The sequence below is a fragment of the Octopus sinensis genome, linkage group LG26 (genome assembly GCF_006345805.1).
Source record: "Octopus sinensis linkage group LG26, ASM634580v1, whole genome shotgun sequence".
NCBI lineage: Eukaryota > Metazoa > Mollusca > Cephalopoda > Octopoda > Octopodidae > Octopus > Octopus sinensis.
The window spans coordinates 5,386,325-5,413,824 of record NC_043022.1 but is presented as its reverse complement, the minus strand read 5'-3'; the positions used below and the strand labels follow the sequence as shown (position 1 = coordinate 5,413,824).

The following is a 27,500-nucleotide window of genomic DNA, read 5'->3' as shown; positions in this document are numbered from 1 at the left end:
TATCTGAAAATTCTTTAGAGAGCGGAAATCATTTAATTTCATTTATTCAAATTTACTTTATTTTAAGCTTTCATCTAAAATGTGTGTGTGTATGTGTGTGTGTGTGTGCGTGTGTGTGTGTGGTGTGTGTGTGTGTGTGTGTGGTGTGTGTGTATGTGTGTGTGTGTGCGTGTGTGTATATGTGTGCGTGTGTGTGTGTGTGTGCGTGCATTGGAGATATTATTTTGAACATCTTAGCATCAAATTCCAACACATCATGGTGACTACAATCAAAAGCCAACACTCCAAATGGTTAAGGCGGCAAACTGACAGAATCGTTAGAATGCTGGGCAAAATGCATAGCGGTATTTTGTCTGTCTAAGGCGGCGAGCTGGCAGAAACGTTAGCACGCCGGGTGAAATGCTTAGCGGTATTTCGTCTGCGTTACGTTCTGAGTTCAAATTCCGCCGAAGTCGACTTTGCCTTTCATCCTTTCGGGGTCGATAAATTAAGTACCAGTTACGCACTGGGGTCGATGTAATCAACTTAATCCCTTTGTCTGTCCTTGTTTGTCCCCCCTGTGTTTAGCCCCTTGTGGGTAATAAAGAAATAGTTATTTTGTCTGTCTTTATGTTTTGAGTTCAAATTCCACCAAGGTCAACTTTACCTTTCATTCCTTTGGGGCTGAGGAAATAATTACTGGCTGAGCCCTGGAGGTCACTGTAATTGACTCACGCATTCCCCCTAAAATTGTTGGCCTTGTGCTAAAATTTGAAACATGTATTAACTCTTGAGAAGTCAGTGAGCTGGCAGAATCATATGTTCTCTAGAAAATGGTATGGCTGTGTGGTAAGAAGCTTGCTTCCCAGCCACATGGTTCTGGGTTCAGTCCCACTGCGTGGCACTTTGGGCAAATGTCTTCTACTATAGCCTTGGGCCGACCAAACCCTGTGAGTGGATTTGGTAGACGGAAACTGAGAAGCCCATTATATATATATATATATATGTGTTTGTGTGTCTGTACCCCCACCAACACTTGACAACCAATGTTGGTGTGTTTACGTCCCTGTAACTTAGCAGTTTGGCAAAAAGAGACCGATAGAATAAGTCCTTGGGTCGATTCGTTCAACTAAAGGTGGTGCTCCAGCATGGCTGCAATCAGATGACTGAAACAAAAGAATAAAAGGAAGACTATATTGTGAAAGGAAATGGCTTGGGTTTAGTGTTTTGGGTGTTTGGTTCCTGATTGTAAGGTTGTGAGTTCAATTCCCAGCAGTGTACTGTGTTCTTGAGCAAGAAACTTCATTCCCCATTGCTCTACTCCACTCAGCTGGCAAAAAAAAAAAAAGCGAGTTGTAGAAGTAATTCCAAGGTCCAGCCTTGTCACATTCTGTGTCAAGCTGAACCTCCTTAAAACCTACATTAAGAGTACATGTGTGTTTGGAGTACTCAGCCACTTGCATGAGCATGCTGTTCTGCTGACTGAGTCAACTAAAATCTTCGTCATGGTAACCGATGGAGCTCCAGTTATACAATTCGGCTGATTTATAAGCTACTAGCAGTATCACCCGGCGTTGCTCGGGTTTGTAAGGGAAATAACTATAAAGCATTTTTAGAGAGTTATAGCCAAAAAATAGCAAAGAAATGAAAAAAAAAATGATGGTAAATTTTTTTTTGAGAGTTAAAAGGTCGAGTTGCGTCCCCTAGACAGTCTGTGGTTTGTGTTTCTGATTCTCGACCCCATGTCGAATTTATCAATTTTTTTCAGAACTGGGGGAAATTTTCAAAATTTTTGCTGCATTAGTTTTGAATTATGACATTGGGCTATGTGTGTGTCAAGTTTCATCAGAATCGGTTGAAAGCCGTGGTCAGGGTGAGGGTACAACCTAACAGACACACAGACACACACACAGACAAACTGCCGTTTATATAGAGAGAGATAAATACACCAGACAACATTTTCCATCAATCTTTTCTCCCTTCATGAGTTTTTTTTACCCCTTACAGCACCAACCCAACTTTGACAACAATATCTTCATAAAATTCTTCCCTTTCTCCACATTTTCCTTTCAATAATAATTACCGTTAATATACATACATACAATACACATGTACACACACACACACACACATACACACAGCAAGCTACAAAACTACTGAATGAGGAAAGCAAAATGCACTTACATACGCATAGAGTTTGGAAAAATGTGAGAGCGTTAATAAACAAGCCATCAATCTCCATTATGTTTATATCCGTTCCTAACCATTTTGTAGCTGCAGGAACAGGATGCAGAAAGCCAACAGAATAGTGAAAGGAATGGTGCAATTTAGTGATAGTTCTTTGATAAAATTCCCACACAGGCACCTGTGCACCTACTTTGTATGTACAGAAATACATATACACGTGCACACACAAACCACATGTGTGTGTGTGCATATAATAGATATATATATATATATATAATATATATTAATATATATATGTCTATATATGTATGTATGTCTATCTATGATGTATATATATTGTATGTATATATATGTATGTATATATATGTAGTATGTATATATATGTATTACGTATGTATATATATGTATGTTATATATATGTATATATATATTATGTATGTATTATATATATATATGTATGTATATATATATAGTATATATATATATGTATGTATGTATGTATATATATGTATGTATAGGTGTATATATATATATAATATATATGTATGTATGTATGTAGTATGTATGTATGTATATTATATATATATATGTATGTATGTATGTATATATGTATGTATGTATATATATATATATATATATATTATTATGTATATATATATGTATGTATGTATATATATATATAGGTATATATGTATGATATAGATATGTATATATATGTATATATGTATGTATGTGATATAATATATATAATGTATATATATATGTATATATGTATGTATGTATATATATATATAATATGTATATATATATATATATATATGTATATTATATGATATATGTATTGTATATATCTATATATATATATGTTATATATATGTATATATGTATGTATGTATGATAATATATATATATAGTATATATATATGTAATATATGTATAAATGTATGTATATAGAATATAATATATATGTATATGTATATATATATATGTTAGTATTAATATGTATATATGTATGTATGTATATATATATATATATGTATATATGTATGTATGTATATATATATATATATATATCTATATATTATATAATTAGGGCTTAGTAAAATAAATACTTTGCCACATACTGAACTTAGTAGAAATAGCAGCCAAAAAAAACTTTCTTAGCATTTCTACTACTAAAGAAAATTTCTCTCATCCATCCTGAGAGAAATTTCTTTAAGTAGTAGAAATGCTAAAGAAAATTTTTTTTGGCTGCTATTTCTACTAGTTCAGTATGTGGCAAAGTAATTTATTTTTACTAAGCCCTAATTATATAATGAATATTTTTGAATTCGCCTATAATGGTCCTTTTACATACTGAACACTTGGTGTGAAATTGATTAATTAATTATTTTACCCTCAATTGTGTATATATATATATATATGTATATATATATACGTATATATGTATGTATGTATTATATATATATATATAATGTATATATAATGTATATATGATATATATATGTATATATGTATGTATGTATATATGTATATTATGTATGTATGTATATATGTATGTATGTATATATGTATGATGTATATCTATATATATGTATATATGAGTTATATATATATTATATGTATATAATGTATATATGTATGTATGTATGTATATAATATTATATGTATGTATATATATTATATGTACTTATATATGTAATAGATGTATGTATATATGTATATATATATATGTAGTAATATTGTATATATATATATATGTATATATTGTGTATATATTTATATGTATATTATGTATATATTTATATGTATATTTATGTATATATCTATATATATGTATATATATATATTTATATATATGTATATATTTATATATATGTGTGTGTGTATATATATATCATCACAGCCTGTGTAAATAAGTATGTGTAGATATGTGTGTGTGTGTATATATATATATACATATATACATATGTGCATACACACACTCACACACACAATGGAAAACGAACCTCCACAAACTATTCTGCCTATCTATCTGTGCACACCTTACAATGCCATGTATGGCAGAAGGTCTGTAAGTCTAAAGGAGGCCTCAAAAGACATTTTAAGAAAAAAAAACCCAGAACTTATCTGCAGCTCTTGGTGGTCCAAATCAGATATGCAATCTATGTGGGTGTCTTTTCAGAACGTTGTCTAGTTTAAAAAGGCACATCAGATGCCACGATGGATCTAAGGTATATAAGAGGTGGTCAGACTCTGCATAAGGTGTAGACAACCACCATATATACATATATATATACTCTTTTTACTCTTTTTTACATGTTTCAGTCATTTGACTGCAGCCATGCTGGAGCACCGCCTTTAGTCGAGCAAATCGACTACGGGACTTATTCTTTGTAAGCCCAGTACTTATTCTATCGGTTTCTCTTTTGCCGAACTGCTAAGTGACGGGGACGTAAACACACCAGCATCGGTTGTCAAGCAATGCTAGGGGGACAAACACAGACACACAAACATATGCACACACATATATATATATACATATATACGACAGGCTTCTTTCAGTTTCCGTCTACCAAATCCACTCACAAGGCATTGGTCAGCCCGGGGCTATAGCAGAAGACACTTGCCCAAGATGCCACACAGTGGGACTGAACCCGGAAGCTACTTACCACACAGCCACTCCTGTTTGTTGGAATCTGTAAGGGAAAACATGTCAATAGATAAGAGAATTTACTCTTTTACTTGTTTCAGTCATTTGACTGCGGCCATGCTGGAGTACCACCTTTAGTCGAGCAAATCAACCCTAGGACTTATTCTTTGTAAGCCTAGTACTTATTCTACCGGTCTCTTAATGCTGAACTGCTAAGTTACAGGGACGTAAACACACCAGCATTGATTGTTAAGCAATGTTGGGGGGACAAACATATACACACACACATATATATACATATACGTATATACGACGGGCTTCTTTCAGTTTCCATCTACCAAATCCACTGACAAGACGCCACGCAGTGGGACTGAACCCAGAACTTTGCCTTTCATCTTTTCAAGTTCAATAAAATAAGTACCGGTTTCGTACTGGGGTTGAGCTAATCAACTGGCTCCCTTTCCAAAAATTTCAGGCCTTGTGCGTAGAGTAGTAAAGAATATTCTGCAAGAACATGTCTAGCCATAGGGGGATATTACCTTTGATTGGAATCAGGTGAGGGTTGGTGATAGGAAGAGCATCCAGTTGTAGAAAACCTGCCTCAGTAAACTCTGACTGATTCTTGCAAACACGGGAAAGTGGACGTTAAAATGATGACGATGGTGTGTGTTATGTGTGTGTGTGTGTGCGCGTGCGTATATGTGGTGTGTGTGTGTGTGTATGTGTATTTATATGTGTATGTGTGTGTATATATATGTGTGTATATATATATGTGCATGTGTGTGTATATATGTGTATATATATTTATATATATACATATATACATGCATGCATGTGTGTGAATATATATATATATGTATATAGGTGTGTGTAGGTATTAATATATATGTGTGTGTGTATATATATATATATGTATGTATATATATATATTATATATATATATATATGCTAATATGTATGTATTTATGCGTAAACACACACATTATATGTGCACACATCTATTTACACACACACACACAGACAATCAAATTTGTTTGCTTGATTCCTACCATTCCACTCTGTGGAATATATTCTTGATTTTACTCCTCCTCCCCACCCCGGCTCCAACCCCACCTCTTTCTACCTGTAATGTTGTAAGACAGATAAAGCGTTATGGCAATGGTGGTGGTGGTAGTTCTGGCGGTGGTGGTGGAAACCAACAAACAAAATATATCGCGACTTCTACAGAGGAATTATTTTCACAAATTCTGTGATTGCTGCTATTGTTAATCCAGCTGGTTGGGGGAGGGGGGGCGGTTTTGGAGGGGTCCCCCCCCCCTTTCACATTTGGTTCATCAAACTGTTCGCCACCATCATAACCACCACCACCACCACCACTTTCATGACTGCCTTCATCATCATCATCATCATCCTCACCACCATCACGACCTTCCTCGACATCGACATCGTTCTGACCAACATCATTATCAACTTCAACCATCATCATCATCACTTATTGTCTCTGTCGCCATTGTCATCGTTGCCACCACTACCACAGCAACCACCACCACCATCATCACTACCACCTTCACTAGCACCACCACCACTACATTAACCACCACAACCAGCACTATCACCGCCACTACTACCACTACCACCACCACAACCACCACCTGTGCCGCCATCACTGCCTGTACCACTACTACTGTCATCACCACCACCTTCACTACCAGTACTAGTACTACTACCAGTACCACCACAACCACCACCACCAGCACTATCACTGACACTACTACTACCACTACCACCACCAGTGTCACCATCACTACCAGTACCACTACCACTGTCATCACCACCACCACAACCTTCACTACCAGTACCACCACAACTACATTAGCCACCACCACCAGCACTATCACTGACACTACTACTACTTTCACTACCACCACCACCACCACAACCACCACCAGTGTCACCATCACTACCAGTACCACTACCACTGTCATCACCACCACCACCACCACAACCTTCACTACCAGTACCAGTACTACTACCAGTACCACCACAACTACCACCACCAGCACTATCACCGCCACTACTACCACTACCACCACCACCACCACCACACCACCACCACCAGTTCCACCATCACTACCAGTACCACTACCACTGTCATCACCACCACCACCACCACAACCTTCACTACCAGTACCAGTACTACTACCAGTACCACCACAACTACCACCACCAGCACTATCACCGACACTACCACCACCAACACCACCACCAGTTCCACCATCACTACTAGTACCACCAATACCACCACCGCAACCATCACTACCAGTACCGCTACCATTATTGATTTTAAAAGCTTTTTTTTTCTTTATCTTTCCAATATGGTTCAGATACAAAATATTGTTCCCTTGGTTTATCGCACTTACTTTGCACTGAGGGGGAGCAGGGTATGTATGGGGGTGCAGTGTGTGTGTGTGTGTACCCCACCGTGTATTGTTGTAGATGCAGTGGTGTGAAGTGCAGTGTGTGTACATGCATGTGCATCTGGTGTATTTGGAGTTGGTGCAGTCATGTGAAGTGCAGTGCAAATGTGCATTTAGCTCATATTGTAGTAGATGCAATGAAGTGCAGTGAAGTGCCTGTTGCTGCAGATGCAGTCAAGAAATCCAATCATGTGTGAGCTTGTCAAAGTCTCCATAGAGAGCCAAAGATCCTGGTGCCAGTGCCTGGTTTTGGTCAACTGATTTCTGGCCATCATGTGGCCTCTAACAATAAAAGAAATCTGCACACACACACACACACACACACACACACACACACATGCACTCACACACATGCTGTTATTAAACAGAGGCCTTGGTCTCAATGGAAGCCCCTTTTTAAAGCCTAAATTATCCCTAATTGATGATAACTGTATATGAAAAACTCTTGACAAACTACAAAACCTCTTCCCTCTCGCTTTTCTCTCTCTCGGACTTTTAAACGTTTCAAAGTTGCCTAAGTTTGGCAAATTATTTAGTTTAAGCTGTTGTTCATTATAACTTTCTCATTATTATGTAACTATTGTATTGAGTGAAGATGCATGGCTCAGTGGTTAGAAGGTTGGGGCTTACAGTCATGACGAAGTGAGTTCAATTCCTGAACTGGGCTGTATGTTGGGTTCTTGAGCAAGACGCTTTATTTCACGTTGCTCCAGTTCACTCATCTGTAGAAACGAGTTGTGACATCACTGGTGCCAAGCTGTATCGTCCCCTTTTCCTTTCCCTTGGATAACATTGGTGGGACGGAGAGGAGAGGCTGATATGCATGGAAGATTGTTGGTCTTCCATAAACAACCTTGCCTAGACTTATGCCTTGGAGGGGAACTTTCTTGGTTCAATCCCATGCTCATTTATAACTGAAAAGGGTCTTTACCTTTTATTATGTTGAGTGAAAAGTTTGGCAATATTCTGGTGAATTATTTTATTCATTCATCAAGTTACACCAAAAGCAGCCAAGAATTCAAAGAAGAGGCCATCGTGTTGCACCGTCTGAAGACCCCTTTCTGCCACTTCTTGGATCCTATGCTGAGACCAGTTCTTGTCCCTTCAAGGCAAAGAACTCCTTCACTGTGTCTTCCACCTCCTCTCAGTTGATGAAGCATCATGAACACAGGAAGTGAGCCATGGAAGGGAACAAAAATAATCTGAGGGAGCTAGGTCTGGACTATATGCTGGGTGTGGCATCAGATCCATGCTCCGTTCTATTGTGTTGAGTCAAAAGTTATGCAATACTTTGGTAAATTACAACAAAAGCAGCTTAGAATTCAAAGAAGAGGCTATCATGGGGCATCGTCTGAAGACCCCTTTCTGCCAGCTCTTGGATCCTATGCTGAGACCAGTTCTTGTTCCTTCAAGGCAAATAACTCCTTCACTATACCTTACACCTCCTCTCAGTTGATGAAGCATCATGAGCGCAGGAAATGAGCCATCGATCGGAACTGGTAATAATCCGAGGGAGTAAGGTTGGAACTACACGCTTGGCTTAACATCTGTTTGATTCGCTCGAGTTGCTGCAGTTTATTCCAGGCCATTCAAGCAGTATGAAGCCCTGCAGCAGAAGGGCTTAGAGTAAAGCAAATCTCAATGGGTCAGTGCACCAACCACCATCATGCTACCACCCTCACAGGATATTGGTCTTCCACAGCTTGAACTACTTTGGTCATGTGGTGTACAAACTGCAGCCTATACTGCAACCTAACACACGTGCAAATATCTGCAAAATTTTTTACTCTACTCAATTGACACTTGTGCTACCATTGCCATTATCATCATCACCGCTACTACCACCACCACTACCACCAGCTCTACCACCACCATCACTTTTAGTACTGCTGCTACCATCACTACCATCACCACCACCATCACTACCATCACCACCACCACCATTGCTACTATTACTAACACTACTACAGCCGCTACCACATTCATTCCCACCTCTACCATCACCAACACCACCACTACTACCACCACCACTACCACTACCACCAACACCACCACTAGCATCACAACCACTACCACCACCACCACCATCATTACAACCACCACTGCCACCCCCACCATCACCACCACCACCACCACCACTACAATACAATACAACCCATACAAATCTTGACATTGAGAATGGAACATTTCTCAAATCCAGAAACTCTGAGTTTATAAAAAATGATTTTCTGTGTTAAATTTCATTTTATTATTATTATTATCATCATTATTTATATTTTACTCATTGTTTGAGTTTCTTTATCCTCCTTTTTTACCTTTAATTCAATCAAATTTATTATATTTAACACTATTTTCTTTTAATGCATTTAACAACCATTTCTGATGTATTAAATGTTAATATTATTAATACTAATAATAACAATAACAATAATAATAACAATAACAATAATAATAATAATAATAACAATAATAATAATAATAATAATAATAACAATAATAACAATAATAACAATAATAATAACAATAATAATGATAATAATAACAATAATAACAATAATAATAATAATGATAATAATAACAATAATAATGATAATAATAATAATGATAATAATAATAATAATAATAATAACAATAATAATAATAATGATAATAATAACAATAATAATAATAATAATAATAATAACGATAATAACAATAATAATAATAATGATAATAATGACAATAATAACAATAATAATAATAATGATAATAATAACAATAATAACAATAATGATAATAATAATAATAACAATAATAATAATAAATAAATAAATAAATAAATAAATAACAGCTTGTGGAATCACCTTGACATAAACCAGCCCCCCACCTCTTTACTCCCCCCATCCCTCTCCTCTCCCACTTTCTCCCTCTCTTCATCTCTCTCTTCCCTCTCTCTATCTTACTCTCTCTTCATCCCCTCCCTCTACCTTCACCTCTCTTTTTCTCCCTCTATTTCTTTCCCTCCCTCTCTCTCTCTCTCTCTCTCTCAATCTTCTCAGTAAATAGAAAGATCTAATTCTTGCGAACTGCCTTCTCCACATTCAGAAGAAGTTAAAAGAAGCAACGACAATAACACCAACAACAATACCACTGATACAACAATATTTCTATAGGAATCAGAAAAAGTAAAAAAAAAAAAAAAAGATTTATTATTAAAAAAAAAACGGTGAGAAGAAAGCTGCTATTTCTAAAAGTATTTGGAGGAAAATGTGTTTTTCAAAAAATGGTTTTCTTCTTTTGTTACTTAAATTCTTTGTTTTTTTGGTTTTGTCAGTCTGCTAGAATAATAACCAAATATATGGCATCTTAACTCTTTTAATGCCTCTTAATTTCAAAGGTTTGTTGTAGTTAAAAATATTCCATAACAATCTATAATGGTCATTCGGTACCGTGAGTATCCATCAACCCTCTTTGATGTTTACTGCTTTGTCCTGCGATTCTTGCTGTTTTTTCTTCCAGTTTTTTTTTTTATGTTGTTTGTCTTCTTTTAGGTGCCATATCCAGAATGTAGGACATAGGTGATCGTGTTCTACCACGATCCTTTGCCCTTTGGTTTCTGTAATGGTTCCACTTTCCTGATGTTTTAATGCCTCTTTCTTCCAGCCAGCTCCTCAAGCTTGACATCTAGACCATCCTTCTTCCCCCACCTTTCCGATCATCATTAAATTTTCCGGGCCCTCTTTCCTCATCACATGACCAAGAAATCTCAGTTGCTTGACCCTCATCTCTCGAAGCAGTTTCCTATTTTCCACTATGCAAGGGGTCATCCCCTCTTCATTGGACACTTTGTCAGTTCATGCTATCCTCAAAATTCCCCTTAAGAACCACATTTCACAGCTCTCCAAGCCTCTTCTCATTTCTGATGCCATAGACCAGTGGTTCCCTAACTTTTTTGAGCTGCCGCCCCCTTAACATTTGAGCTACATCCCTAACACCCCCCACCCACTCAGCACCACTTCCTGCAGCAAATTCAAAACAACAGTATTTCACAAATAAAACTTAACCTAAATAACGCGTTATTTTTTTTTTTGGTGGGAGGTAGGGTTACATCCATCGCCCCCTTTTGGCCACCCTATTATCACTCACTTTGCTTCAACATACCTCTTGATCTTTCCACCATCCACAGGTGGGGCAGTACCACCCACATTGTGAGTCACTGTTACAGACCATGCCTCACTTCCATACATTAACACAAGATAGACATAGCAGTTCAGCAAATGGCTACTGGTCTTGATGCTCAGACTACAGAATCTCAAGATGTTACACATTTTTGAAAAGGCACATTTTGCCATCACTATTCATCTTTTGATTTTCTTGAGAACAATGGTTCCGTTTTGGTCAATTTTACTCAAGAATTTTGATAATAATTACATACCGCAGGAGTGGCTGTGTGGTAAGAAGCTTACTTCCCAACCACATGGTTCCAGGTACAATCCCACTGCATGGCATCTTGGGCAAGTGTCTTCTACTATAGCTTTGGGCTGACCAAAGTCTTGTGAGTGGATTTGGTAGATGGAAACTGAAAGAAGTCCGTCGTGTATAATATATATATATATATATGTGTGTGTGTGTGTGTGTGTGTGTGGTGTGTGTGTATGTATATGTGTGTGTGTATGTATTTGTGCATCTGTGTTTGTCCCCCCCACCACCACACCATCATTGGTGTGTTTACATCCTCGTAACCTAGCAGTTCAGCAAAAAGAGACCTATAGAATAAGTACTAGGCTTACAACGAATAAGTCGTGTGGTCGAGTTGCTCGACTAAAGACAGTACTCCAGCATGGGCACAGCCAAATGACTGAAACAAGTAAAAGAATAACAGAATGCCTTCTCTGAAATATGTGAATACATTAACACCTTTTGTTTGCCTATTTCTGTGGAAACGTCTTTGTTGCCAAATAATGAAGAATTATTAAATTCTTAACCTGGGGTTTGGAATATAAATGAACATGGAATTTTGATGGAATGTTTTAATTTAGTCAGACCTCTTCAAAACAAGGAATTTATAATAATAAAATAATAATAATAATAATTGTGTACAGTGCTCAGGTGCACTACAACTCATCTAAAGTGTATATATAATCAGGTGTAGTTTCGGCGGATTTCGGAAAGCATGAGGGCCTTAAAGGATGCAGTGTCATGGCAGTCAACAACTGACGCAGGCAGTTTATTCCATGCTTCAGCAACTCTGAGCATGAAGAAATGTTTCCGAAAGTCTTGGGAGCTGTGTTGTTTTCTGACTTTGTAGGCATGTCCACGTGTGTTAGACACATGGAGATCAAAAAGGTGTTCAGTGTTGTTATTGGTGAGGTGGTTGACCAAAGAACTTGGCAAATTGGTATCAAATGGGTTAACATGTAGACTTGCACAGGCCTGGTCGCATGGGTAAGAAGCTTGCTTCTCAACCATGTAGTTCCAGGTTCAGTCCCAGTGCATGGAAGGAACCTTGGGCAAATGTCTTCTACTAGAGTCTGAAGCCAACAAAAGCCTTGTGAGTGAATTTAGTAGATGGAAACTGAAAGAAGCTTGTTGTCTATATAAATACATAATAATTATAGACAAGGAAAAGTGAAGTTGCTTACTGATTGATCCATCTTGTCTGTTTAATTCCAGGATTGTAAAGGAAGAGGATGAAACACAAAAAATACAATCCCTTAAAATTTGAAATAGGGAGAATTTGGAGCATGAAAGCAGTAAAGGTTGTCCCTATAATAATTGGTGCGTTGGGAACAGAAAGCAAAGATATAGAGAAATGGCTGAAGGAGATTAGAATAGACTGCCCAGTTGAGTTCTGACAGAAAGTTTGTCTCTTAAGGACAGTGAGGATTATCAGAAGGGTTTTAAGCACTTGATAGACTGCTGGAAACTTGTGGATACCTGAGGTTACAAGGTAGTAACCCGCTACCCACATAAATCCTACCAGGAACAAGACCAAACCTGAGCCAAACCAGAATAATAATAATAATTTCAAATTTTGGCACAAGGCCAGCAATTTTGGGGGAGAGGTAAATTGATTGCATCAACCTTCGTGCTCAATTGGTATTTACTTCATCAATCTCAGAAGGAGGAAAAAGCAAAGTCGGCCTCAGTAGAGTTTGAACTCAGATGGACGAAATGCTGCTAAGCATGTTACCTGGTGTTCTAACAATTCTGCCAGCTCACTTTTTTTATGCCTTATTGAAATATTAAGATAGCAATTCTTGGCTGGTGCTGAGAAAGGGTAAAAGTTACCTTTGGCGGGATTTGAATTTAGAAAGTAAAGGTATTTTGGCCCGACCATCCAATGATTCTGCCAATACCATGTGTTGTGAATGTGGCACATGTAGTAGAGAACAGGAGACAGGATTTCCAGTTGTCTGTTTTGCTTTTCTGTAAAATAAAGGAAATCAGTTTTGGTCGATTCACTTCTGGGATTTGCTTTTATGCCACGAATATTGTCTCTGTAAGGAGGAACTGGCAGATAAAGGCGGGTGGGGGTGGGGGGTATCAGAGGGAAAGAGAGTGTGTGTGTGTGTGTGTGTGTGTGCATGAACCAGAGAGAAAGAGAAAGAAAGTGCATGTGTGTGAGTGTTTGTGAATTAGAGAGTGTGTGTGTGTGTGTGTGTTTGTGAATTAGAGTGTGTGTGTTTGTATGTATGGATTACAGTATGTGTGTGTGAATTAGTGTGTGTGTCTGTATGAACCAGAGAAAAAGAGAAAGTGCATGTGTGTGAGTGTGTAAATTAGTGAGTGTGTGTGTGTGTGTATGTGTGAATCAGAGAGAAGGAAAAAGAGAGTGCATGTGTGTGTGTGTTTGAATTAGTGTGTGTATGTATGAATTAGTGTGTGTGTGTGTGTGAACTAGAGAGAGAGAGAGTGACAGTGAGTATTTTTGTGAATCAGAGTGCATGTGTGAATGTGTTTGAATTAGTGTGTGTATGTATGAATTAGTGTGTGTGTGTGTGTATAAGATATAAGGAAAGGGTGGAGGGGGAGAACTAAAAACGGTTCGTCAACCAAAGGTAGAAGACAGGGCTAAATAAACAACCAGAAGGCAGCTTTGCAAAAACTGTGCACATATGTGTGTGTGTGTGTGCAAGTGTGTATATAGATGTGTGTATATGTATATACATGTCATATTGAAAATGTTCAGTCTATGAATAAATTTCCATTGATTCTGCTATTTTTCTTGTTGTTGTTGTTGTGTTAATGAATACCATTTACATTATAAAACACGATGGAAGCCCTTTCATTACCATATTTCTAATGAGAAACATTGTTCACAGCCATAATTTTCAATTAATTTTCCAAAACACAATCAAGAATTTGTAGGGATTTAGCAAAAACAAACTTTGTTTTCATTATTAAGCCGATGCTTAGAACATAATTTAGCAAACTCACTCTAATCATGGCAAGTTTTAGGCGCAGGAGTGGCTGTGTGGTAAGTAGCTTGCTAACCAACCACATGGTTCTGGGTTCAATCCCACTGCGTGGCATCTTGGGCAAGTGTCTTCTGCTATAGCCCCGGGCCGACCAATGCCTTGTGAGTGAATTTGGTAGACGGAAACTGAAAGAAGCCTGTCGTATATATGTATATATATGTATATGTATGTATGTGTATGTGTTTGTGTGTCTGTGTTTGTCCCCCTAGCATTGCTTGACAACCGATGCTGGTGTGTATTTACGTCCCCGTCACTTAGCGGTTCGGCAAAAGAGACCGATAGAATAAGTACTGGGCTTACAAAGAATAAGTCCCGGGGTCGATTTGCTTGACTAAGGCGGTGCTCCAGCATGGCCGCATTCAAATGACTGAAACAAGTAAAGAGAGTAGACCAGTGTGATAGAACCAGAGGTGATTGCAGACAGATCTGGTATCGAAATAGTCAAGTTTTCCATTTCTTTTGTGCCGTGATCATTTTCTTAACTCATTCCCTAACCGTTTTTTGCTTTTGTTTTACAGCTGTGATGCTCCTCTCACTCTAAGAAGTTACAGGTAAGGGATCTTCTTATTTATTAAGTGTTGTGTGAATGTTTCCGTTTGTTTCTTCTTTTTCCACATTCCAATTCACAGCTTCTAAAAAATTGATAAAAAGTAGGAAATAAGTTATCACGTTTATGAATTTGTGTTGCAAAATTCCTGATGTGAAACCGTGGGCTGAAACAGATATTGTTTTATTTTCGGATTGTCATTTTTTTCTTTCTTTTTTTTTTGCCAAATAAGCACACGGACTAAATACTCGATCTTGAAATTTATTTTATTAGTGCTCTTATTTCATGTCCTTTGTCTGAAAATCTTTCATCACCCTTTCTGTGACCTCTTCAGCAACTCTCACCCCCATGTGTCTATTCCTGTTCTGTAAGTAAAAAACAAATATACAGTACGTGTCTATTTGACAATTAAAAAAAAAATGAAAACAGACTTATCCCAAAATATAACACTAAGTTACTCTCTTGCTCAGATACTCATGACAGAGGTGTTCCCTGTAGACTTAGGTGACTTAAATTCTAAAATGTTGAGTTCTATAGTTGATGTGGTGGTGTTAATCCAAGCAAGACCTTAATGTCATTTTTCTGTCCACTTTCCAAGTCGGTTGGACAGATTTTGGTACTCTGTGTGAGTTCTAAATTTAAAGTTCATCTCCCAAATGAGTGAGAAAAAGGTAAAGGTTACCTTCTCAAGTCATGTCAGCTCATAAGAGCTGGTTTCCATGGCAGATACATTCCTCACCTGGATGGGACATGAGTCCATCACAGGATTAACTCATTTTTGCCAACTCAGTGGACTTGAGTAATGTGAAATGAAGTGTTTTGCTCAAGATCACAATGTGTTGCTTGGTCCAGGAATTGAAACCACAATTTCACAATCATGAGTCCAACAGCCCTAACCACTAAGCCCACATACCTCTACAAATGAGTGAGGGGGCCATAACTCACTCCAAACATTCTATTTTGAGTGGGGGCCTTTCTACAGCTTGAAGTCCTTCCTAACACCAATCCCTTTATAAACTGCTTTGGATGTATTTGGGTGTTGGTGTCAGCCCTGAAGTGGCAGTCTGGTATTTGAACATATTATCACATAGTTATACGTATAATTAAGTTAACAACTCCCCTACTGAAATGTCAAATGAAAGCAATTCCTAATTAATTGAAATAATCTGTTTATTTTGTTTGAGAGAAAAAGAAACAAAGACCTAGCGGTAATTGTTTGTGACTCTCAAAGAAAAGAGGAAATAATTTCAGGAAATTAGAATTTAACCTTCTAAAGTTCACACAATAAATATAGTTGACTAGGTGTTGTGAGTTCAAGTCCTACATGAGTCAACTTCACTGATTATCCATTTGAGGTAATAAAATATGTGGTTATGATTTCCAAAATTGCCCTGTAATTGATATTATTATTATTATTATTAGCTCCGCCTTCACTAAGGTGGAGGTGTTGTTTTCAGTCATGTTTGTTTGTTTATTTGTTTGTTCACAGGCAAGGTATCTCAAGAATTGCTGAATGGATTCGGATGAAACTTTGACCTCATGACTGGCACAAACTGATTAGATTTTGGGATCAATCTGGTACCAGACAAGGATTCTGGATTATTTTTCCTGTTTTCTTTTGCTTAATCTTTGAGAGCGGTTCGGGTTCATCTTTATTATTCTCGTGTTTGGGAGAGCAATTGAGTTTATTTCAGATGTTCTCATTTTAAAAATCATCTCTGGCTAATCGTTGAGAGGACATTGGTGTTGCCTTGGTGGAGGTTTGCGCTCTCTGAGTGCTTCAGTTATTATTATTATTATTATTATTATTATTATTATTATTATTAGTATTATTATTATTATTATTATTATTATTATTATTATTATCATCATTATTATTATTTAAGGCAGTGAGCTAACAGAATTGTTGGCTGGATACAATGCTTACAAACATTTTATTCATCTCTACATTTTCAGCTCAATTTCCACTGAGTTCTTCAGGGCAAAATGCTGAACAGCATTTCATCCATCTTTACTTCCTGGATTCAAATTCCGTTAAGGCTGACTTTGTCTTTCATCCTTTCAGGATAAATAAAATAATTACCAATGGAAACCTGGGCTTAATGTAATCAACTTATCTCCACCCACAAAATTATTATTATTATTATTATTATTATTATTATTATTATTATTATATGTTTGACTTGCTTTGTACAAGTCAGCTGCAAGTCTCACCCAGAGACCTCAAGAGACAACAAATTAGAAGTTCATGTTGATGCTATTGCCTAGGGTGTCATATATTTGGTTTTGCCCATGATATTGTTCAAAAGAATGTTTAAGAAAACAGAAAATTATGAGTTTGTTTTAAAATTTGAGATTACTTAGACAATATCTTTTGTAGGATATGGGCAGTTCCCATGAGTACTATGGGAATTATTATTATTATTATTACTTTTTTTTTCTTCTTTCAAATTTGCTTCCATTCTTTGCCGAGTGTCTTCCCACTCCTAGGCAAAGAAACTCATAGTGTATATTGGTAGGCCATAAACCAAACTCATAGTAGTTCGATCATTTTTTTTTTTTTTTTTTGTAAAGTTAAATTAAATACATGAGCAGCAACAGTTCTCAATCGACAATGCTCTTCTCAATACGTGTGATGTACCAGTTAAGACAATCTTTTGCAGGATAATTCTCATATAATTTTCGGTTCCCTTCTTGATTTCCTAGTGCTCCTACGATCACTGGTATTGTAACCGCCTTGAGATGCCACATTTTCTCAATTTCAATGAGTAGTCTTTATATTTCTGAGCTTGTCAAACTCTTTCGCTGAGATATTATGATCACAGGGGATGCTCATGTCGATCAATAAGCAAACTTTATTGTTTTGGTCTTATTATTATTATTATTATTATTATTATTATTATTAGTATTATTATTATTATTATTATTATTATTATTAGTATTATTATTATTATTATTATTATTATTATTATTATTATTATTATTATTAGTAGTAGTAGTAGTAGTAGTAGTAGTATCGTCATCATCATCATCATTATCCTGTTCTTTCAATTTTGATTCCATTTGTGGCCGAGTATCTCCCAGCACTATACATTGGTAGGCCATTAAAATAAACTCCCCAGATTGTAAGGCTTGCAACTGTGAAGTTGTGAGTTCTAATCCCAGACCAGGCTGTGTGTTGTGTTCTTGAGCAAGACACTTTATTTCACTTTGCTCCAATTCACTCATCTGTAGAAATGAGTTGCAATATCACTGGTGTCAAGCTGTATTGGCCCCTTTGCCTTTCCCTTGGGTAACATCAGTGGCGTGGAAAGGAGGGGAAGCTGGAATGCACGGGCAGCTGCTGGTCTTCCATAAACAACCTTGCCCAGACTTGTGCCTCAGAGGGGAACTTTCTAGGTGCAATCCCATGGTCATTCCCCTTTACCCTATGTACCTATAATGGTGTGAAGAAGGGTGACTGCTGGTCTTCCATAAACAACCTTGCCCAGACTTGTGCCACAGAGGGGAACTTTACAGGTGCAATCCCATGGTCATTCATGACCAAAGGGGGTCTTTCCCCTTTACCCTATGTACCTATAATGGTGTGAAGAAGGGTGACTGCTGGTCTTCCATAAACAACCTTGCCCAGACATGTGCCTCAGAGGGGAACTTTCTAGGTGCAATCCCATGGTCATTCCCCTTTACCCTATGTACCTATAATGGGAAGAAGGGTGCTGCTGGTCTTCCATAAACAACCTTGCCCAGACTTGTGCCACAGAGGGGAACTTTACAGGTGCATCCCATGGTCATTCATGACCAAAGGGGGTCTTTCTCCCCTTTACCCTATGTACCTATAATGGTGTGAAGAGGTGACTGCTGTCTTCCAAAACAACCTTGCCCAGACATGTGCCACAGAGGGAATTTACAGGTGCAATCCCATGGTCATTCCCCTTTACCCTATGTACCTATAATGGTGTGAAGAAGGGTGACTGCTGGTCTTCCATAAACAACCTTGCCCAGACATGTGCCACAGAGGGGAACTTTACAGGTGCAATCCCATGGTCATTCCCCTTTACCCTATGTACCTATAATGGTGTGAAGAAGGGTGACTGCTGGTCTTCCATAAACAACCTTGCCCAGACATGTGCCACGAGGGGAACTTTACAGGTGCAATCCCATGGTCTTCCCTTTTTAACCCTATTACCTATAATGGTGTGAAGAGGGTGACTGCTGTCTTCCATAAACAACCTTGCCCAGACATGTGGCCACAGAGGGGACTTTACAGGTGCAATCCCATGGTCTTCCCTTACCCTATGTACCCTAAATGGTGTGAAGAAGGGTGACTGCGGTCTTCCATAAACACCTGCCCATGTTCCACAGAGGGGAACTTTACAGGTGCATCCCATGGTCATTCCCCTTTACCCTATGTACCTAATGGTGTGAAGAAGGGTGACTGCTGGTCTTCCATAAACAACCTTGCCCAGACATGTGCCACAGAGGGGAACTTTACGGTGCAATCCCATGGTCATTCCCGACCCTATGTACCTATATGGTGTGAAGAGGTGACTGCTGGTCTTCCATAAACAACCTTGCCCAGACATGTGCCACAGAGGGGAACTTTACAGGTGCAATCCCATGGTCATTCCCCTTTACCCTATGTACCTATAATGGTGTGAAGAAGGGTGACTGCTGGTCTTCCATAAACAACCTTGCCCAGACTTGTGCCTCAGAGGGGAACTTTCTAGGTGCAATCCCATGGTCATTCATGACCAAAGGGGGTCTTTCCTCTTTACCCTATGTACCTATAATGGTGTGAAGAAGGGTGACTGCTGGTCTTCCATAAACAACCTTGCCCAGACATGTGCCACAGAGGGGAACTTTCTAGGTGCAATCCCATGGTCATTCATGACCAAAGGGGGTCTTTCCCCTTTACCCTATGTACCTATAATGGTGTGAAGAAGGGTGACTGCTGGTCTTCCATAAACAACCTTGCCCAGACTTGTGCCCCAGAGGGGAATTTTCTAGGTGCAATTTCATGGTCATTTATGACAGAAGGGGTCTTTACTCTTTATCCTTTATCTTGGGGGCCTTACAGATCTAGGGGCACCAATATTAACCCGTGTATGTTGCTGTTGTATTTCTAAGGGCCCAAAATGCATTGCCCAGTGGTTTATGATACTGTTAAATCAGCCTTTATCTTGGGGGCCTTACAGATCTAGGGGCACCAATATTAACCCATGTATGTTGCTGTTGTATTTCTAAGGGCCCAAAATGCATTGCCCAGTGGTTTATGATACTGTTAAATCAGCCTTGCGATTTGTTAAGCCTGCTCCATGCTTCAATTACCTCAGTTTTATGGGGAGAAAAATCTTGAATATGTTCAAAGAATTTTTTTACATTTCAGCAACATTATTGCATGTAAGCAAGAATATTATGATCTGGTGGTGAGTGTAGAATTATGAACATTTCAATAATGCGTGAGCATGTGTGTGTGTGTGTGTATGTATGTATGTACACATGGAAGAAAATTTAATTCCTTAGATCAAAAACACTCATTATTTTTAATCTTATAACGCCCATTGTTAATAATTCTTCGCACTTCAAATACTGCAGTCTTATAGGAAGGAATCAACAAAATTGGAAAAAAAAAAAAATCTCAGACGAACTCGGAACATTCTTTACATTGGAACAACATTATTGCATGTTAGCAATTATTATGTAGTGTGTGTGTGTGTGTGTGTGTGTGTAATGTGATGTATATGTGTGTGGGTGTGTGTGCATATATGTAGATATTGCATGTTAACAATTATAATATTGGGTAGGGGTGTTCATGTGATGTGTGTGTGTGTGTATGTATATATATATATATATATATATATATATATATATATGTATGTACATAGGTATGTATGTATATATACATACATTACATGTAAGATGCCATGGGATTGTAGAATTATTGATAATTCAATAATATATATGTATGTATATATATATATATATATATAAAACATATATCTATAAAACATATGTATGTGTGTATGTATATATGGCACCTAAACAGTTCTATCTAGTGGTGGGGACTACACAATTATCACCACATGAATAATGTGTGTGTGTGTGTTATATATATATATATATATAGTGGTGTGCAAAAGTAGGTATACAGAAAAAAATGAAAACTCATGCAATACTCATTTATTTTTATGAAAATAAGTTAAAAGTTATGATAAATGTATTATTATGATTGACACTGAAAATATCACAAATGAGGCTAACTTTTAATTTTTTTGATAAAAATAAATAAGTATTGTACGTGTTTTCTATTTTCAAAACTGTATACCTACTTTTGCACCACCCTGGGTATATGTGTGTGTGTATCATCATCATCATCTTCATCGTTTAGCGTCCGTTTTCGATGATGATGAGGATGATACACACACACATATACCCAGGGTGGTGCAAAAGTAGGTATACAGTTTTGAAAATAGAAAACATGTACAATACTAATATATTTTTATCAAAAAAAATTAATATAATTGTATATATATATATATTCACACATGCATGAATTGTCTAAGAGACTATAAGTCAGGGAAAAGATGCACTTGTATATCTGTCAGTAGAGTAGGTATATTATCTAAAATGTATAGTATTGAATATCCATCATGTCTCATCTTAGCAATTGGTTTCATGTAAAGAATATAATGGAGTGTTAGGTAACAAACCGATTATATAACTTTACACTCATCAGAGTTAGCCAATATAGAAGGGAATATATCCCTTCCATATTGGCTAACTCTGATGAGCATAAAGTTATATAATTGGATTGTTACCTAACACTCCATTGTATTCTTTGCATGAAACTGATTAGTAAGACCAGCCATGATGGATATTTAATACTGTACCTTTTAGCTAATATGTGTGTGTGTGTGTGTGTGTGTGTGTGTGTGTGTGTGTGTTCTCTATAACTGTGTTTCTATCTTTCTCTTTAATTCTCTTTTCCACTCCTTTCTTTTCCAACTCAGGTATCCTTGTATCGCCACCTATCTCTCTATCCCCCTATTATTCATTTAACCAGCTGTAGAAACATTGCCAGTACCTCAACTGGTACAAAGCCACCTCCCACAATACAATTCCCCATTTCGCAACCATTGATGGAACTTCATCTTGCAAGCTTCTTGGAGACCCTTTCTGTTGCTGGTGCCACGTAAAAAGCACCCAGTACTCTTTGTAAAGTGGTTGGTGTTAGGAAGGGCTTCCAGTTGTAGGAACCATACCAGAGCAGAGATTGGAACCAGGGCACCTCCTAGCAAACAGTCCAACCCATGTCAGCATGAAAAAACGGATGTTAAATGATGATGATTATGATGATATGCATAAAACATGTATATATGTGCATGTATACCCATCCAACATATTCCTTTCTGTTAATAAAGTGGAAACAAAAAAGGGGTTTTCTTTTTCTTCAAATTGATGTTTGAGTCATTGTAGGGGAAAGTTGAGATTGAACCCAGGCAGGTGTCCACTGGTGAATGTTGATAACATGGTTACCAGTGATGTGATGGTGGTGGGGTTCAATTCATTTAACTCTGCTCCTACCCCCTCCCCTACAAATATGTGACCCTCCCTACCAATGTAAGAAATTGCCAAATAAAATGTCTTGCTGGATTTGCTCCAGTCCTTTACATCATCATCATCATCATCGTTTAACGTTCGTTCTCCATGCTAGCATGGCTTGGACGGTTCGACCGGGGATCTGGGAAGCCAGAAGGCTGCACCAGGCTCCAGTCTTATCTGGCAACGTTTCTACAGCTGGATGCCCTTCCTAACGCCAACCACTCCGTGAGTGTAGTGGGTGCTTTTTACTTGCCACCTGCACTGGTGCCAGGCGAGGCTGGCATCGGCCACGGTCGGATTGGTGCATTTTACGTGCCACCTGCACGGAAGCCAGTCGAGGCGGCACTGGCTTCGGCCACGATTCGGATAGTGCTTTCTACGTATCTCCAGTCCAGGGGTCCTGGCATCTATGCTGCTGGGGGTCATCTACACCTGTGAGACTTTTATATTGTTGTTATATGATTTATATTTTATTGTTGTTGTAGTTGTTGTTGTTGTTTAGCCCTAGGCCAGGTAGTCATATTTCACAGTCATGGCCCCCATGGTGGGTGGGGGTGGCTTTCTGAATGTTATGCCTAATGAAAAACTACCTTCAATTCTTTTCATTAGTGTGCATTTTCACCTGTTAACGAGGAGCTGCATCTCTTGTGGCCTTGCTTCTTGCAAAAAGACTGTCCAGGCCTGATGCAGGATCTTCCCTTGGAAACTACCATCACAAAAAATTCCTCCTCCTCTTTTCTCTTCCTTTCCTTCCCCCCTTCTCTTTCTTTTTTCATCATCTTCCTCCTCATTTTTCCTCTTTTTCTCTTCTACCTCCTCCTCTTCCATCTTCTCTTTTCTCCTCTTCCTCTTCCTCTGCCTCATCTTTTGTCCTCCTCCTCCTCTGCTTCCCTTTTCCTCTTTCTTTTTTCCTCCTCCTCCTCCTCTTGATGTAACTCGCCCCCCCTCCCCTCCTCCTAGCTTCATCACAACAAGTGATTCTTTTCCAAAGTGAACCATCGTTACCCTATCATCACATGGCTCGCTAATTGAAATGTCTTGTTATTCGGTTGACTGACACCCCCCAACCCCACCGCTTCCTCCACTCTCTCCCTCTCTCTCTCTCTCTCTCTCGAAGACTCGGTGGAAATTCCTTAACCATTGTCTACAGACAGAAATACTTCTTCATTTGGCAAAAACCAATTTCATAAAAAATTTATTTCTCAGACTTTTTTTTTTTTTTTGCAAATGAAAGTAAAAATCAAAGTGTTTTAGAAGTATGAGGAGATCTTTGATACTGTCATCGTCATCATCGTCATCATCATTATAATCACCACAACAACCCACCACCACCACCATCACCACTGCCAACAGCAGCAACAGCAATATTTCCATCGTCATAATCATCACCACCACCACAGCCATCATCATCGTCATCATAGTTGTTGTTGTCATCATGATCACCACCACCACCATTACCACTACCACCCCTACCAACAATACCACCATCACCACCAACACTGTCACCACCACCACCACTGTCATCACCACTACCAACGCATTAGAGTGTGAAAAATACAAGTCTTGTCCCACGATGAGGTTTGATGTTCTTGAGAAGTATCTTATATGTCTGTTGGAATTATAATGGAGGAAGAAGAAGAGAGGAGGAGGAGGAGGAGAAGAAGAAAGGAGGAGGAGAAGAAGAAAAAGAAGAAGAAAGGAGGAGGAGAAGAAGAAGAAGTAGAAGAAGAAGAAGAAAGGAGGAGGAGAAGAAGAAAAAGAAGAAGAAGAAAGGAGGAGGAGGAGAAGAAAGAAGAAAAAGAAGAAAGGAGGAGGAGAGAGAGGAGGAGGAGAAGAAGAAAAAGAAGAAGAAGAAAGGAGGAGGAGGAGAAGAAGAAGAAGGAGAAAGGAGAGGAAAATGAAAGGAGAAAGAAGAAGGTGAAGGAGAAGAAGCAGGAGAGATTATTGTCATCATCATTGCCATTATTAATCTTAAGGAAAGGGAGAATGGTATGGGGTGGGGGTGCAGTGAGATTAGATTTATTGAAAATGTTGAAGAATCAAAGATTCTAAAACCGATTTACCATTCCTGAGTCTTGATTTATTGATTTCTCTTGAATGATCAATACAAATTTGAGGATAATTTAAAGGGAGTTCCCTTTCTTCCTCCCTCAACCTCCAGTATCAAACTGTAAATAAAGGGCCCAAGGAGAAAGCATCTGAATCAGCCACTCTCAGTCGTGGCCCTCGAGTGTCCTCCCGGTAACCCCCAATGATTTTTCCCTCTATAAATATAATGAATTTTTCTTTAATTAAGTTGTACTTCCATTTGGTATGGACCCTTAAAGAAAAAAAAAAATTCTAGGTTTTCGATTTAGCCCCAGATATTGCAAAGGTTGTGAATCATTGTTCCATGTGATCAGCCTGCTAGAAATAGCAGCTAAGTCTCTCCTGTGTAACACTGTCTTACTGTTTCAAAAACAGGGTTTGCTTGGCAATGTAGTCCCGGTTTTCCTACTCTCAGTAGTGGTGTTATTTCTAACTTAACCATGTGGTGTTATTTCTAACTTAACCATGTGGTGTTATTTCTAACTTAACCATGTGGTGTTATTTTTAAGTTAGCCATGCAGCATTGTGAACAAACAATTTGTTGAGATTCCTATTCATCCTGATGAAGGGGGTCATTGCCGAGATGCACCTTAACTTGTAATCGAACCACAGCAATGAACTCCCGAAATGGCCATAGATGTATTTGACTTGATTTTGTGGAACTCTTTTACACTCCTGGACTCCAACCTATTTCTTTATTACCCACAAGGGGCTAAACATAGAGGGGACAAACAAGGACAGACTTAGGTATTAAGTCGATTCCATCGACCCCAGTGCGTAACTGGTACTTAATTTATCGACCCCGAAAGGATGAAAGGCAAAGTTGACTTCGGCGGAATTTGAACTCACAACATAACTGCCGACAAAATACCACTAAGCATTTCGCCCGGCGTGCTAACGTTTCTGACACCAACCTACCATGGTTTTTTGACATATTTTTTTGTTTGAGTGGAGAAAGAATGTTTTTTTTTAGTTGATTGATGTTTTATTATATTTAGATTTTTAGTCACATGACACGCTTTAGAACTTTTAGTTGATTGTATATACCTTCTTGATAGGCTGTTCTAGATATCTGTATTTTTATTTGCATATATATTGTTACCATCTGTGTTTTTCATATATGTATATTTTATGTGTTTAAGAACCATGGTAATATTTAGATAAGATCAAATGTTTGGAGCCGTGGTGTTATGGATAAAGTCATTGACTCAGATTTGATGTTTGTTCTCTGATCAATGTTTTTTTTTATCTCTGTTTCAATTTTATTTGAGCATTTCTTTTTTGCAGTCTTATAAAACGTTTTGTCTCTATAAAAGAGGCAAAAATTAATACTTGTAGTGTGTATATATATATATGATTAATCAGCCGAAATTGCGAAGATGATCTGGTTCTTGACTGATGACTGAGAGCTTCGAAAGTCCCGTCTGTGTGTTTTTTTGTCGTCCCGTCTGTGTGTTTCACGTTCTTGTCCCAGTTTGTGTTTTTTTTAACGTTTACCTATATATATATATATATATTATATATATATATATATATATATATATATATATTATTAGTGAATTGAAGAAATGGAGTTGAACGAAGATTGAACAGAATTCCTTTTATTGCATTCTACACATGTTTCAAAAGCCACAATTTTCCAAATTCTGATTAAATAAGGATACCATATTGTGGCTTTCTCTTCAGGAAAAAAATAGGAATTCCGTTGGCAGAACAAAACAGAACAGAGGCGCAAAGGAATTCTGTTCAATCTTCGTTCAACTCCATTTCTTCAATTCACTAATAATATTAAAATTCAATTATCCGGACCAACGCACGGTTGCAACACCAAATGGTTTTATCTCCAACCGTGCTTTCTTCTGCTGTGATTTTTGCTACCAAGGTATCGGTTAAACTTTTGATTAATCTGCAACAAGATTATTCATCTTTCTATTTTACCAAATATATATATATATATCTGTGTGTGTGTCTTTGTGTCTGTGTTTGTTTCCCCCCCTTACCACTTGACAACTGGTGTTGGTGTGTTTGCATCCCCATAACTTAGCAATTCGACAAAAGAGACCGACAGAATAAGTACTAGGCTTTAAAGAATAAGTCATGGGGTCAGTTTGTTCAACTAAAACCCTTCAAGGCAGTGCTCCAGCTTGGCCAAAGTCAAAATAACTGAAACAAGTAAAAGAATAAAGAATAAACCTTTTCACTGTTAATCTGGATAAGGCCACCTTGGATTCTATAACTTAGTATTCATATTTAAATTATAATTCGCTGTTGTAATTTTACGCAAGAACCCTTTCCATTCCTTATTATCTGCCAACACCTGCAGAATACGGGAGAATGTTTGCAACTTCACTGATTCCATCGACATTGTTGATTATTTGTGAAAATTAATTGAAACACAAAGAATTTCAATAGAAATTCAGTCAGATTAGGGTTAACGTATCGACATTATCATCAATATCAGGCATTCTGATCCTTATATTGACAGTTATTGATCTGATCTTTAATTT

At 37.8% G+C, this 27,500-nt stretch overlaps 1 long non-coding RNA gene across 1 annotated transcript in view; it reads left to right on the top strand.

Moving 5' to 3' along the window:
• Nucleotides 1-15,317, top strand: part of LOC115224860 — a 108,494-nt gene extending 93,177 nt beyond the window's left edge. Inside the window, exon 3 of the long non-coding RNA XR_003882897.2 lies at nt 15,275-15,317. This is a non-coding gene — a long non-coding RNA (uncharacterized LOC115224860). The remainder of the gene's footprint in view (nt 1-15,274) is intronic.
• Nucleotides 15,318-27,500: the final 12,183 nt, after the last annotated feature.